Below are 14,318 nucleotides of genomic sequence, written 5' to 3' on the forward strand. Positions count from 1 at the left end.
GACATAGAAAAATAGCAGATCCAAACCAGTACTCACATGGGCAGATGGAAATATTTACAAAACCCATAAAAAAGTGCTTTCCTCTGGCAACCGTTGGCACATACCTGTAATCACAGATACTGGAGAATCTGAGGTAGGAGGATCCCAAGTTTGAGGCCAGCCTGGGCAATTTAGTGACACCTTGTCTTAAAAATAAACAAGGGCTAGTGGGGTAGTACCATGGTAAGTGCCCTGGGTTCAATCCCCAGTACCGCAAAAATAAATAAATAATGAATTAAAATTTTTAAAATGCTGTCAGATAATTGAGGGCTGTGTGATGTGCCATGGCAGCACTGAGAAGGAAGCCCACCCCTGTTTATAGGTGGTGGAGAGGGTTTCACAGATGTGTATTAGTCCAACAGGATGAAAAGGAATTAATTGCCTGGATGATGACAGGCAAATGGGGTTTTCCTGGCAGAAAGTATCTATGTGTACCAAGATTTGCAGGTGGAAAATAGTTTGAATTCCAAAAATGATGAAACGCTCCGGATGGTTGGGACTGCCAGGTTGTGAAAGCCTGTGCATGTCATACAAAGAAAACGTAGCCACTCTCCTCTGAAAACCCAATAGAATTTTTAAAGGTTATGATACTAGTAATAACAATAGCAACCGTAAAATAATAAATACTAAGTTCTCCCTGTTGGCAACTGTCCCAAGCATCCTACATGTACTAACTCCCCTGGTGGTGGCCTCCAGAAGTGGGGGAGAGGGAAAGAGAGATGTGGGGGAGGTGTCAGGGATAAGATACAGTCCATTGCAAGTGTACAGAAATACAGTAGAGTTTTGTATACTGATATTGTATCCTGTCATCTTATTGAACCTGTTTATTAGGTCTAATGAGGCTTTTTATTTCTTATGATTTTATAGATTTTATTATTTTAAACTATCTGAAAGTAGTTTATTTCTTCTATTTCAATTTGTTTATTTTTTTTTAATCTGGTGCTGAGGATTGAACCCAGTGCCCCACAAGTGAGGGTCAAGCACTCTACCACTGAGCCACAACCCCAGCCCCTTTTTTCTTTCTTTCCTTGTTTTATTGAACCTAATTGATGGGGGTGGTACTTCTAGTGTAATGTTGAATAGAAGAGACAAGAAAAGACAACATGTTCTTATTCCACGTCTTGGTAAAAGGGCTTTCAGTCTTCCATCATTATCTGATGTTAGCTGTAGGGTTGGGTGTTTTTGTTTTTGTTTTGTGTCAATGTTCTACTCCCAGTTTGTTGTGTTGTTAATCTGGTGAATGTATTTTCTGTATGTATTGAGATGATCATGTGGTTTTGTCATTTATTTTCTTAATATGCTGTGTTATATTGACTGATTTTTGTATGTTTGAACCAACTTTGCATTCCTAAAATAAATGCTAATTGGTCATAGCATATAATCATTATTTATTTATTTATTTTTGTGTGTGGTGCTGGCAATTTGTTATGGATTGAATGTGAGGTGTTACTCCCACCCCCAAATCTCATGTTAGACAATGGAGGAATGGTCAGAGGTGAAATGATTAGATTATGAGAGTTGTAACCTAACCAATGGGTTGACCCAGTTGATGTATTAATAATTTGAAAGGATTACTGGCTGGTAATTATAGGCAGTTGGGGCATGGCTGGAGGAAATAGGGGAAAGGTGTCCTTGGGGATGATATATATTGTCCCCAGCTCCTCTTGCCCTCTCTCTGCTTCCTCTCTGTGATGAGCTGAACAGCTTTTCTCTGCCACACCCTTCCACCATGATGTTCTGCCTCACCTCAAGTCCGGAGCAATACAGCCGGCCAACCATGGAGTCAACCTCCAAAACCGTGATTCCAAAATAAATTTTTCTTCCTCTAAGTTGTTATTGTTAGGTATTTTGATCACAGTGACAAATAGCTAAGTAACACAGGATCTAACCCTGGGGCTTGAGCATGCTAGGCAGGCACTCCATCACTGAGCCACATCCCACATCCCACACAGTGTATAATCTTGATCACATGTTGCTGGGTTTGGTTTGCTAAAATTTTGTTGAGGATTTTTACGACTATGTTCATAGAGTAAGTTAGTTGATAGTTTTCTTGTGTTATCTTTGTCTGCTTTTGCTCTCAAGATAATATTGATCTCGGGGCTGGGACTGTCGCTCAGTGGTAGAGCACTCGCCTAGCACGCTTGAGGCACTGCGTTCAATCCTTAGCATCGCATAAAAATGAACAAATAAAATAAAAATCATGCTTAAAAGTAATTAATTAATTAATAATAAATAAATTAATAAATAATAGGGCCCTTGTCTCGCATGTGTGAGGCACTGGGTTCGATTGTAAGCATATAAATAAAATAAAATAAAGGTCCATTGATAACTAAAAAAAATTTTTTTTAAGTATTGTGTCCATCTGCAGCTAAAAAAAAAAAAGACAACACTGGTCTCTGAGAAAGATTTGGGAACGGTTCCCTCCTTTTCTATATTTTGGAAGAGTTTGTGAAGGATTAAACTTCATTCTTCTTTACATATTAAAGTCATTTAAGCCTTGGCTTCTTTTAGGAAATTATTATTGTTATTGATTCAATTTCGTTAGCAATTTTAGAGCAAGGCTGTTGGCAATGAATCCTCTTAATTTTCTTTCATCTGAGAATGCTTTTATTTCACTTTTATTCCTGATGTTTATTTTCACTGAATGTAGACTTCTGGGTTAGCAATTCTTTTCTTTCAGTGCTTTAAAAATGTCCTGGCCTCATAGTTTCTGACAAGAAATTCAGTTACTTGAATCATTGTTATCCTATTTATAATGCATCATTTTTTCTCTGTCTAGTTTCAAGACTCTTCTTTGTCTTTATTTTTTAGCAGTTTGATTATGATATGGATGTCATAGATTTCTTTGAGTTGATCCTGTTTGGGATTCACTGAACTTAGTTCTGTACGTTTGTGTCTTTTATCAAATTTGGGAAATATTTAGGCATTATTTCCTCAAAAACTTTTTCCTCTCCTATAATTCTTTTTTAAAAATTTTTTTGGTTTTTTAGTTATACATGGACACAATACCTTTATTTTTGTTTACTTATTTTTATGTGGTGCTGAGGATCGAACTCAGTGTCTCACATGTGCAAGGCAAGCACTTTGCCACTGAGCTACAATCCCAGTCCCCTCTTTTAGAATTCTAAGGACATGAATTTGATATTGCTTCACAGGTCCCTGTAGCTCTGATCATCAATTTTTTTTCATTTAGATTAAATATTTTCTATTTTCAAGTTCACTGACTCTTCTTTCCTCTGTCATTTCTGTTCTGTTGAATCCATCATGAATTTTTTATTTTGGTTATTAAACTTTCAGTTCTGACATTTCCATTTAGTTCCTCTTTAAATCAGCTATATTTTGTTGATACTTTCTTTCCATTAATTTCAAGAATATTAACTCTTGCTTCTTAGAGCATTTTATAACATTTATCTTAACATCTTCAACAAGTTCAAAGTTTGTGTTCTTTCTTCATTGACAGCTATTGATTGCTTTTTCATGCTAATTGAGATTTCCTTGATCTTTTTATACAGAGTAATTTTGGATCAAATACTAGACATTTTGAATATTGCAAGTGTCTAAAGCTTGTCTAAATCTTTAGAGAAATATTAATATCCTTGTTTAAGTATACTATTGGCCTACTTGGATTGAGGGCACAAGTCCTGGTCTGCCTCTGTGGTTGTGGTCAGTTCAGTTTTCAATGCCTTTGCAATTCCATTCAGACCTGTGCACAGCCATTAGCTGGTTTTGGATGTAGACAGTGTTCTGCCTCAGAACTCAAACCTTTGGTATACCCTTCAATGTCAAATCCATGTATGCATAGCTTAGTGAACCCAAGAATTATGGGCTTGCTCTCCCAAGGTCTTCCCTGTGATCAGTCTGGTATTTGTCAGTCCCTTGAAGTTCCTACATTTGGTCTTCTGGCCAGAAACCAGAGGTTTCATTTACCCACTATGCTATGTACTTTTTGAGACCACACATATCCAAGGCCAAATGGCATGACAGAGCCCTCAAATGCCTGCTCCATGCATTCTGTCCGGATTTTATAACTACACACAGTGGGTCAGACAAGGTAGAATGCATTTGTTTCATCTTTCCCACAACCAGAATGTCCCACAATATTTTGTTTAAATTCCTCATCAGGTAAGACTTTAAGTCACTTTAAGTAACAGCAGGGCTCCAAGTTTAACTAAAACTGAATCAAACTAAAACTTAACTAAATTAATCTACAAATACAAATCATTATATGACATTAGAATATTTTCCTAATGCAGTTAGCTTTGTGAGAGCTCAACTTCCTGTTTGTTACTTAACAAGGTAGAGGTTTTTTAATTTTGTTTGCAACCTGTATTATTAGACCATTCCTTTCTGAATGTCAAAAAAAAAAAAAGAAAATGTTTGTAAGCTTTGAGGCCCTTTGTTGGGGGTGGGGAGGAAGAAAAATTGATGTAGAAGTAAAAAGATTGAGGAAAAGATGAAGATTTCCAAGGAAAAGAGAACGTCTTCTCCAAGATTAATCCTTACCCTCAGGTTTAGTGGGGTCACCCTCCCTGCTCATGCCACTCTAGCCATGCTGGCCTTTGGCCTCGTCATTTCTTGCTCCTGCCAAGCTCTTTCTTGATTCATGTGTAACTTCTGACTAACTCATCTTTTGAGTCATTTTCTCAGGGACATTTTATTTGTCTGCAGACTAGATTCAAGTCTCCATATTATTCAAAATGCTCCCTGTATTTATTTCCCTTGGGAATGTTTATTACAATCATATGTTTTTATTTGTGTAGTTAATGGCTGCCTGCCCCACTAGATTTTAAACTTCATGCAGGCAGGACTGTATCTAGCAGAGTGCCTGGTAACCAGTAGGTACTCATTTAAAATAATAGAATAAATAAATTAAAGAGGGTATTTGAAACAAACCCATTCATCAATCTCTTATCAAGGATTCCCTATGTGCCAATCCTCTGCCAGATCTTTTATAATATTTATCTTCTTTATTTCTCATCATAAACCTATGAGGTACTGTCCTTTTATTCTGTACAATTGAGAAAATTAGTTTATTGAATTAAGGGACTCAGTTGCAAAATGGTGAAGGTTGAAATGGAACCCAGGGTCTCTGCTCTTCTTGCCCAGACTCATTTCTTCAGGTGGCTCATTATCAGTCCTGGATCAGCTTCCTTTCTACATCCAAGGAGAGTTTTGGGGGGGACTCAGTTCTGCTCACCTCTCAGTTTTCCCCTCTGTGTTAAGAAGGGATTGTGTTTTGCAGTCTGGTCCACAGTCCATTTGTATCTGAATCTTAAGGGGAAAGGTAGATTTTCTTATGAAAACAATCAGATTCCTGGACTCCATCCAAACTCATCAAATCAGAATGTAGGGGTGGGTGAGATAGGCTAAGCCCAGGAATCTGCATTTTAACAGACTTTAGGGGTGTTTCTTATCCACATTAGAGTTAAGAATACTCCACAAGGTGTTCTTAGTTCATTAGATTTCAAAGTTTCTTCTAGATTTGACAGCCTTTGCTTCTAAGACAATAAATTTGGAGGACACGCCTTTGTGCTCCATCATCTTTTTAAAAATTCTTTTAGTTGTTGATAGATCTTATTTTATTTATTTATACATGGTGCTGAGAATTGAACCCAGTGCTTCACACATGCCAGGCAAGTGCACTACCACTGAACCACAGCCCCAGCCCCCTATCATCTTTTATAGAGCCTAGAACTCAATGTGTTTTGTGACCAAATACATCTGGATTTGGGAGAAACAGATTCAAGTGTGTGCTTAGGTGTTTTCCATCTGTGGTTCCTCAGGAAAATACTTAAATTCTTTGACTTTTAGAATTACCATTGTTAAGATGGAAATAATAACAGTCCCTATCCTGGCTCCCAACAACAGATATAGAATATAAATTATATTATGTTTGTGGAAGCTGCTATGATAATTCCAAGTTGAAGAACTACAGGTATAAGTAGACACCAACAGAGGTCACTCAGTCCTTCAAACTCACAGACGGCTCAGATACAGATTTCTCCAGCAACTGGATGGAAAAACAAACACTTTAGAAATCACATTCCCATTCAAAGTAGATATGTGATTTCCAAAGAAATAATGTGATTTTTAAAGGAGAATCTGAGGCATTCCCATAGTGCCCCCTGGTGGAACCCTTTATTTTATCTTATTTTATTTTTGTCCTTTAAAAGCTAATGTGTGTCCACCATCCTTGTCATACATTTGCTATTGGCTTAGCCAAGAGATTAATTTATTAATCCCTCCATATCCACGTGTTCCACATTTATGGATTCAACCAACTATGTATTAAAAATGCTCAGAAAAAGTTGTATCTACACTGAACATGTACACACCTTTTTCCTGCCATTATCTTTTAAACAATGTAGTATGTATTATACATAGCATTTGCATTGTGTTAAGTATTATAGGTGATCTAGAAATGACTTAAATATATGGAAGGAATTTGCAGGCTGTATGCAAATAACTTGCCATTTTATATGAGGGATTTGAGTATCTGCAGATTTGGGTATCTGCTGGAATCCTGAAACCAGTCCCCCATGAATACTGAGGGACAATTGTACATACCTATTCTTCACCAAGACTAGGAACTTTATTGTGGAATACCTCTTAGTCGCCAGAGTCTGGCCATTCCCTCATTTATGCATTAATTCAACCACGACTGAGCATCCCTGATGCTCATGCTGTGCCTGTTTCCAGGGATATAGCAGAAGAATCAGGTGGACAGCCTGCCCTCAGAACCCTTCTAGTCAAGGAGTGGAAATAGACAAGTAAACAGCCAATCATAGCAGTGATGCATGCTATGAAGAAGAAAGTACAGGGGACTATGGAAAGCAACTTTCTTTGGCCAAAACTCAGTAATCTCTTTTGAAAAACAGGATGTCACATGGAGAGATGGATAGCACAAAATAGGACATGAAGTATAAACAAGAGCCAGATGATGAAGAGGCTCCTCTACTAACAAATTTGAATTTTACTCCATGGTTAATGGGAACAACCATACAGTTTTAGCAGAAGAATGTTATAATTAGTTTATAATTATATTGTTTCTAAAAGGTCATGCTGGATACAGTGGGGAGAGCTGATTGGAGGAGCAGAACTGGAAGACAGTTGGGAAGCTGCAGCACATTCTAGATAAGGAATTACTGTTAGATCAGGAGGGATGCATAGGGATTTAAAATACATTGGTAAGATTCCATTTCTTGCCCTGGGTGGAGGTTCTAAAGGGTTTCATTCTTTATACCTTACATTTATATTACACAAATTCTTCAGTATATGTGAAACTGTTCACTTAAAAGCATAAAGTTTACTGGAAAAACTACCATATACTTTTGATATATACAGATACCACATAAATTCAAAAGACTGGGAAGAAAGGATGCCACCAACTTCATGATGAGGGTGGCCTCTGAGGAGGTGTGGGAGATTGTGAAGACAGTCATGGTTGTCATGGTTGCACGTTCACACCCTTTGCTGAATGATTTTGTATCCCCTGCCCCCTCCATTAAGGGGAAGCCTGTGACTATACCAACTGCTGAGAATGTGAAGAAACTGGAACACTCATACACCAGCCAGTATAAATGTCAAATAGCAGAACTTTGGAAAAGTTTGGCAGTTTTTCAAAAAGTGAAACATACCCCTGTCATATGATCCACCTATTTAACTCTTCAGTCTCTACTCAAGAGGAAAAGCCAAGTCTATGTCTAAATAAGAACATAGTAATATCCCAGATTGGAAGCAACCAAAATATTGGTAAATAGAAATTGGGATACACAGATTCACTAGAATACTACTCAGCAATGAAAAGAATATTGAAATAGACCAATGTGGCTTAATCTTGAAATAATAATAATGCTGCAAAAAAATCCAGACAAAAAAGAATACTCTGTGATTTCATTTATATAAACTTCCAGAAAATGCAAACTAATCAATAGTGATCAAAACCAAATCAGTGATTGCTTGAGGGCATGCATAAAAGTTGGGCTGGGAGAGGAGGATATTGCAAAGGTCACAGAATACTTTTGGGAGTGATGGATATGTTCATTCTCTGGATTGTGGTTATGGTTTCATGGTCATATACATATGTCAACATTTATCAAATTGTGTATGATATGTGAGCTTTATGGCCTATCAATTATACTTCAATAAAATTATTAAAAATGGGAGGAAAAAAGAGATGGAGTCTATTTCCCCTTGAATCTGGGAAGGCCTTTTGCTTACTTTAGCCAATACTTTGCCACGGAAGGGGCAGAGTGCCAGGCCTGAGCTTAGGCCTCTGGAGACTCTGCCTGCTATGGCTATTTCTTTGGAACCCTGTCCAGGCACCTATGTGCCCCGGCCTGGGCTACCCTGCTGCAAAATGAGAGAACATGGGGCAGAGCTCAGCCACGCCAGCTGAGGTCTTATCAAACTAAACCAGACTAAACTGAACTGCCAGGTGGACCTATGATTGATAAGCAAACTCCAGCCCATCTCAGTCGAAATTGCTATTTGGACCAGGGGAGGTGTCCAGAAGAACTACCCAGCTGGTCTCAGTCAAAATTGCCAATTCACACAACTGGGAAATATAGAAATAGTTGCTGTTCTAAGCCACCAAGCTCTTCAGTTGTTTGTTTTGCAGCAGAAGTTGACTGATAGAGAAAGGGGTGTCTCAAAGTGAGATCCTACCTTTAAAAAAAAAAAACAAACCTAAAATTTGTGGCATTGGCTGTTGGGATAGGGGATGGGTGGAGACTGGAAAAATGGCAAACAGTGAAGTCTGGAAGAATGGTGAGGAAATTCTTAGCAGAGGCTAGAGAAATGGCAACCTGTGTCTTATAGTGACAAAGCAGTTGGCAACGTGGTTGCCAACTACAGTAACTTGGAAGATCCTGGGAAAGGCACTTTAAAATTTTTTGGTCTAGCTAAGGAGATCTCCAAACAGAATGTTGAAAGTATCAGTTGGGGGGCTAGGGATGTGGCTCAGGTGGTAGCGCGCTCTCCTGGCATGCGTGCGACCCGGGTTCGATCCTCAGCACCACATACAAACAAAGATGTTGTGCCCGCCAAATAAATGTTAAAAAAAAAAAAAAATTCTCTCTCTCTCTCTCAAAAAAAAAAAAAAAAAAGAAAGTATCAGTTGGATGTTTGTAGCTGTATGTGACACTTTATAACAGGGAGAGGAATAAGAGCTAAAGCTGACTGCTAAAGAGCTGGCCTGTTTGCAAAAAGAATTCAGAGAGAGCAGGCAGAATTTGCTAGATTAAAAAACTAAAACTCAGCCAGATATTGTGACATGTACCTGTATTCCCCCCTGCTCAGGAGGTTGAGGTGGAGGATCACTTGATCTCAGAAGTTTGAGGACAGCCTGAACAACATAATGAGAGCCTGTCTCAAAAATAAAATAAAATAAATAAATAAATAAATAAAACTCCTTTTCATCTTACAGTTCTGGCAAGCAAAGTTCCCTATAGTAAAATACGTCCTGCAAATCTAGTTCATCCAAGGTGTGGCTGTAAAACATTTTATAAAGACCTTTTAAAGAATTAAAGTGTTGCCTAGTAGATTCCTAGACAAAAGGGATTCTTGGAATCTCAAGAATAAGATCCTACAAAAGCCCACTTCCAAAATAGCATTGATAAAATTGAGCAAGATATCTAAAAAACAATTGTGTGTCATTTGGAATATGGAATAGACTAGATACATAAAGAGCCCACAACATTTTTTAAATGAGTTGTACATGTGAAAGCATCACCAGCCTCACCAAAAGGAACTGAAATTATTCAAATTGCTACTCGGCTACCAACATATGCCACTTCTTCAAAAGTAGCCAAGGAGGGTTATATATAATGGACAGCGTTCCAGAGGCTGGAGCCAAGAGCCAGAGATCCACAGACTAAGAAACCACTTCCCAAGAGTAGAACTTAGGCCTTGGCAAGAAATAGTTGCTCTCCAAGGACAGGGGAACCTGGAAATGTTTAAATTATTATGCTTGAGGATGATCATGTGCCTCTTATTCTCCCCCCCCCCCCTTTTTTTTTGTATGAGAGTCTATTGAGGTTATCCTACCTCTATCCATTGTATATTAAGGGTATATGGGGCAATGTGTCTTTTAAATTCATATTGTCAAGATTAGAAAGTACAGCATCCATCACGTCACATACAAACCTATGCAGATTATAAGATCCTAGGCTTCAAGCCTGATAACATAATTGCAAGAGATTTTGGGGGTCCTGGAATAAAGGAAAATGTTTTTCCTGTGGGAGTAATGTGAACAACTATGGTCATAGAGTGAAGTTCGGTAGATTTTACAAATGGACACGATCTCTTTTTTTTTAATATTTATTTTTTATTTTTCGGTGAACACAACATCTTTATTTTTTATTTGTATGTGGTGGTGAGGATCGAACCCAGCGCCTCGTGCATACCAGGCAAGCGTGCTACCACTCCAGCCACATCCCCAGCCACTGGATGCTATCTTTTAATCCTCCCTGAATCTACATTCTTTGAGTTGTGACTTTGCAGTATCTCCCATTAAGAAGTGGAGACTATTTCTCCTCCTCTTCAATCTGAACTGATTTTGTGGTATTTTTTTGCCAATGGAATGCAATAGAAGAATGGCATGGGGTCTGTGCCTAAGACTCCAGGTGCCTTGCATGTTTTGGCTCTTTCTTTTGAACTCCTGTCCAGCCATTCACATGAACAACCCTGAGCTAACCTATTGGGAGGCCAAGAGATTGCATGAAACAGAAATGAGCCATCCAGTTGAGGCTATGTGAGATTATCCTGCACTCAGCCAATTTAGCAACTGACCTCAGACCCATGAATGTCCCAGCCAAGGCCAGAACAACTTAGCCAAGCTCAACACAAATTGTTGACTTGCAGAATTGTGAGCTATATAAATGCTTGCTGTTTTAAACCACTAAGTCTTTGGGGGTGATTTGCTATTCGGCAAAAGTTAACCAATTAAAATACATCTAAACAATAGAAGAGTCAAGTCAGGGGATTGGATAGGGAGGAATTTAAAAGGAAAGGAAAATATGTGGGACAAATGAGAAAGAGTGCTGACATTTGTTTCCCAGGTGGTAAGTGGATGGATATTTGTTATATTCTTCCATCTGTTTTTTTAAAGTTTCATCATAAAAAAATTAAATCATATCTTTAAAATGAAGAGACTAAATGTTGGAGTTCTTTTTTTTCTCCATATTCACATTTCCATGGCTTTAAATATTTCTGTATATTGATAACTTTCAAATTTATATCTCTAGCTCTGACTTCTCATTCAAGCTCTGGACTCATTTTCTACTTGACATCTACACTAAGTGTCTCTTAAGAATCTCAAATATAATATGTTTAAAATTTAATTTAATCTTCCCCTCTGTGGTAGCTAGTCACCACAATGTCCCCAGTGAGACCCAGCATCTGATGTTCACACTCTACATAGTCTCTTCCCCACATTTAATCTGTGTAATCATAGAATTCGCCAAAAACAACAGTGTGACTTCCAAGGCTAGGTCACAAGACATTGTGGCTTGTATCTTGCTCTTTCTTTGTATCATCCACTTTGGAGAAAGCCAGCTGCTCAGTCATGAGGATACTCAAGCAACCCTATAGATGGGAAACAGGCCTCTTGCCACAGCCACATGAATGAGCCATCTGGGAAGCTGATTCTCCAGTCATCATTCCACCTTTTTAAAAAAAAAATTTTAATGTTTTTTAAACTTGTTTATAGTCCTTTATTTATTTATTTATATGTGGTGCTGAGAATCGAACCCAGTGCCTCACACATGCCAGGCAAGTGTGCTAACACTGAGCCCCAGCCCCAGCCCACATTCCACCTTTTTATGATTGCATCCCCTGTTGACATCTGATGGCAGTCTCGTAAAATCAGCTGCATCCATATTCATATTCTTAATTCATTGAAATACCAGGGCTTCCAATTTTATCCTCATGGCAGTTGGCCAGGAGCCTTGGTTCCTTACCATATGAGACTTTCCATGGAACAACTGGCTTCACCCAGAGCAAATGGTCGGAAAAAGGGCAACCAAGATGGAAGCCACAGTGTCTTTTATAACCTAATTTGGTGTGGCATGCCATCACTTCTGCCAGGCAGAATTCATTGGGGAACCTCTTGGAGCACAGCCATCACATTGCTCAAAGTCTTGTAGCTAGCTAGTAATTGATGTGGGGTGGATTTGAACCAATATTCTCTGACATCACAACCTGTGTTCATAACCACTACAGGGCAGGTAAAGAAGGAAAAGGGAGATGGATTTTATATGCATTCTATAGTAAAACTCCACAAGAACTGAATTGAGTTGACAACCATAGCTGGCTGGGCCAAGGTTATTGAAGGGGAAGGTGAGATGTAGCAGGCAACTCCAACTTCAGAAACTAGAAGGTGGAGGATAGCTTTCAGACATACTGAGTTTTCTCCTCAGCTACCACTAAAGGATCAACTAGAATCCTTACTGCCATCACAAAGTTCCTGTCAGGAATTCCCAACCAGGAATTGTTTCCAGGTAGAACCAAGCCATAGTCAGGGCTGGGCAGATGTGGATAGTACAACCATACTTAAAACCGAAGGCTGGCTCCATTACCCTAAAATCATATGACTCTATTTCATTATTTTAATGAAAAAATTCTCACCTCCATTCTGTTGAATCAGAAAGTGGTTCCCACATATTTAAAAAGCACCAGATACTAAACTCAAGTCAGGGGAAGAGAGGGAGAGAGAAGAAATAATGAACCACAGCCCACAGTGACAATCCATAGAGCAGAAGGAGCAAGGTTGGTGGCATGATGGTGGTGGGGATATCAGCAGTGAAAAAGAAAAGAAGCTTGGATCTGGACAGAGGAGGATTGAAGTGCCTGGGGGTAGCCAGGTGGGGATGACTTGAAAGTCATTGGATGTATGGCTCTGAAGCCCGGAGAGAAAGACTGGACTAAAAATACAGATCGGGAAGTTGTCAACTTCAGAGTGAGTTGGAATTTGAAAGTGTGTTTAGAATTGGAATGGCTGTTGATTGAAATTGGAGATCGATGCCCTAGTGTCTCCAGAAAGCTGCTTTCTGCTTTCTCTGTGCTCTCTCCTGGCTCTGCCATGCCTCTCCAACTTTCTCTGTGACCAACACCTGCTTGTCCTGTAAGGCGTGCCTCTAGCCCCTGCTCTTCTTTAAGATCCTCCTGGGCCCAGTACAGTTTCCCTTCCTCTGTCCTGTGCCATTTTGTACTTAGTTCTACTAGAGCACTTCTAATGCACCTTAAGTGTTTTTGTCTTCTCAAAGGTGTGGGTTACATCTTAGCAACTTTTTATTCACCGCCCTGCTCCTTAGGCTAGCAGACATTAATACAGGAGGAGAACCTGAGGACCCAGGTCAGCCACCATCCCTGTGACCACTGGGAAATCGCTTCTCTCTGGGCCTTAGAGTTCTCCTATATAGAAAGAAGTAGGGAGGTTTCCATCTGGCTGGAAGACTACGATTCTTGGAATGATTTTACTTAGCCATCCTTAGGTCGTAGAGGAGGAAGCTGCTGAGTGGGAAGAAGGTGCCTTGTATTTGTCAGGAATCCACTCTGTGGACTCAAGTCATTCCAACCTGACTCTCAGGCTTTCCTGACTATAGAGAGAAACGTTGGAACTGAATTTGGAATTCTGCTAGAAGACAGGAGTTCCTTGTCTGCCAGGGGTAAGCATGCACATGTGGGGAGGGCCAACAACTGGAAGCAGTTCATCAGATCCAGCTGTGCCTTTATTTTTTTCTGTCCTCATTCCCTGCCCAAGGGGAATCTGCTCTCCTGCCACTCAACTTTCCATTACTCACCTCAGGTTAGCTTAAGCCTGGCTGGAAGTGGCTAGCAAGTCTCAGGACCTCCTGCTCCCCACTCGACACTCCTGCAGCTATCTCCTGTGTTTTGAGTATTTTTTTTTTTTTTGAGTGTTTTGACTTGATTTGCATACCATGTGCCCCTCCTCATCATGCAGTTTACTCACAATCTTACCTGCTTTTAAAAACAGCTCAAATTCCACTTCAGTTCAATCTTTTATTATTTATTTATTCAGTTAGTGGCTCATTATTTGCTTTGGCTTGGTTCTGGGCACTTAGGTTCTGAAGAGAGTCAGCTAGTTCCAGCCTCAGGGAACCCACAACAGGAAACACTGTGTCAGAAGTGGCATAGGGACCTGAGGAAGTAGAGGCAGGGGATTGCCCAGCTTGGTTTGGGGTAATAGGCAGGCTTTGGGGGAAGGGACAATGTTTGAGTTTAGAGTAAAGGAGGAGGAGGAAGAGTTGAAGAAGAGT

The sequence above is a fragment of the Marmota flaviventris genome, chromosome 9, assembly GCF_047511675.1.
Source record: "Marmota flaviventris isolate mMarFla1 chromosome 9, mMarFla1.hap1, whole genome shotgun sequence".
NCBI lineage: Eukaryota > Metazoa > Chordata > Mammalia > Rodentia > Sciuridae > Marmota > Marmota flaviventris.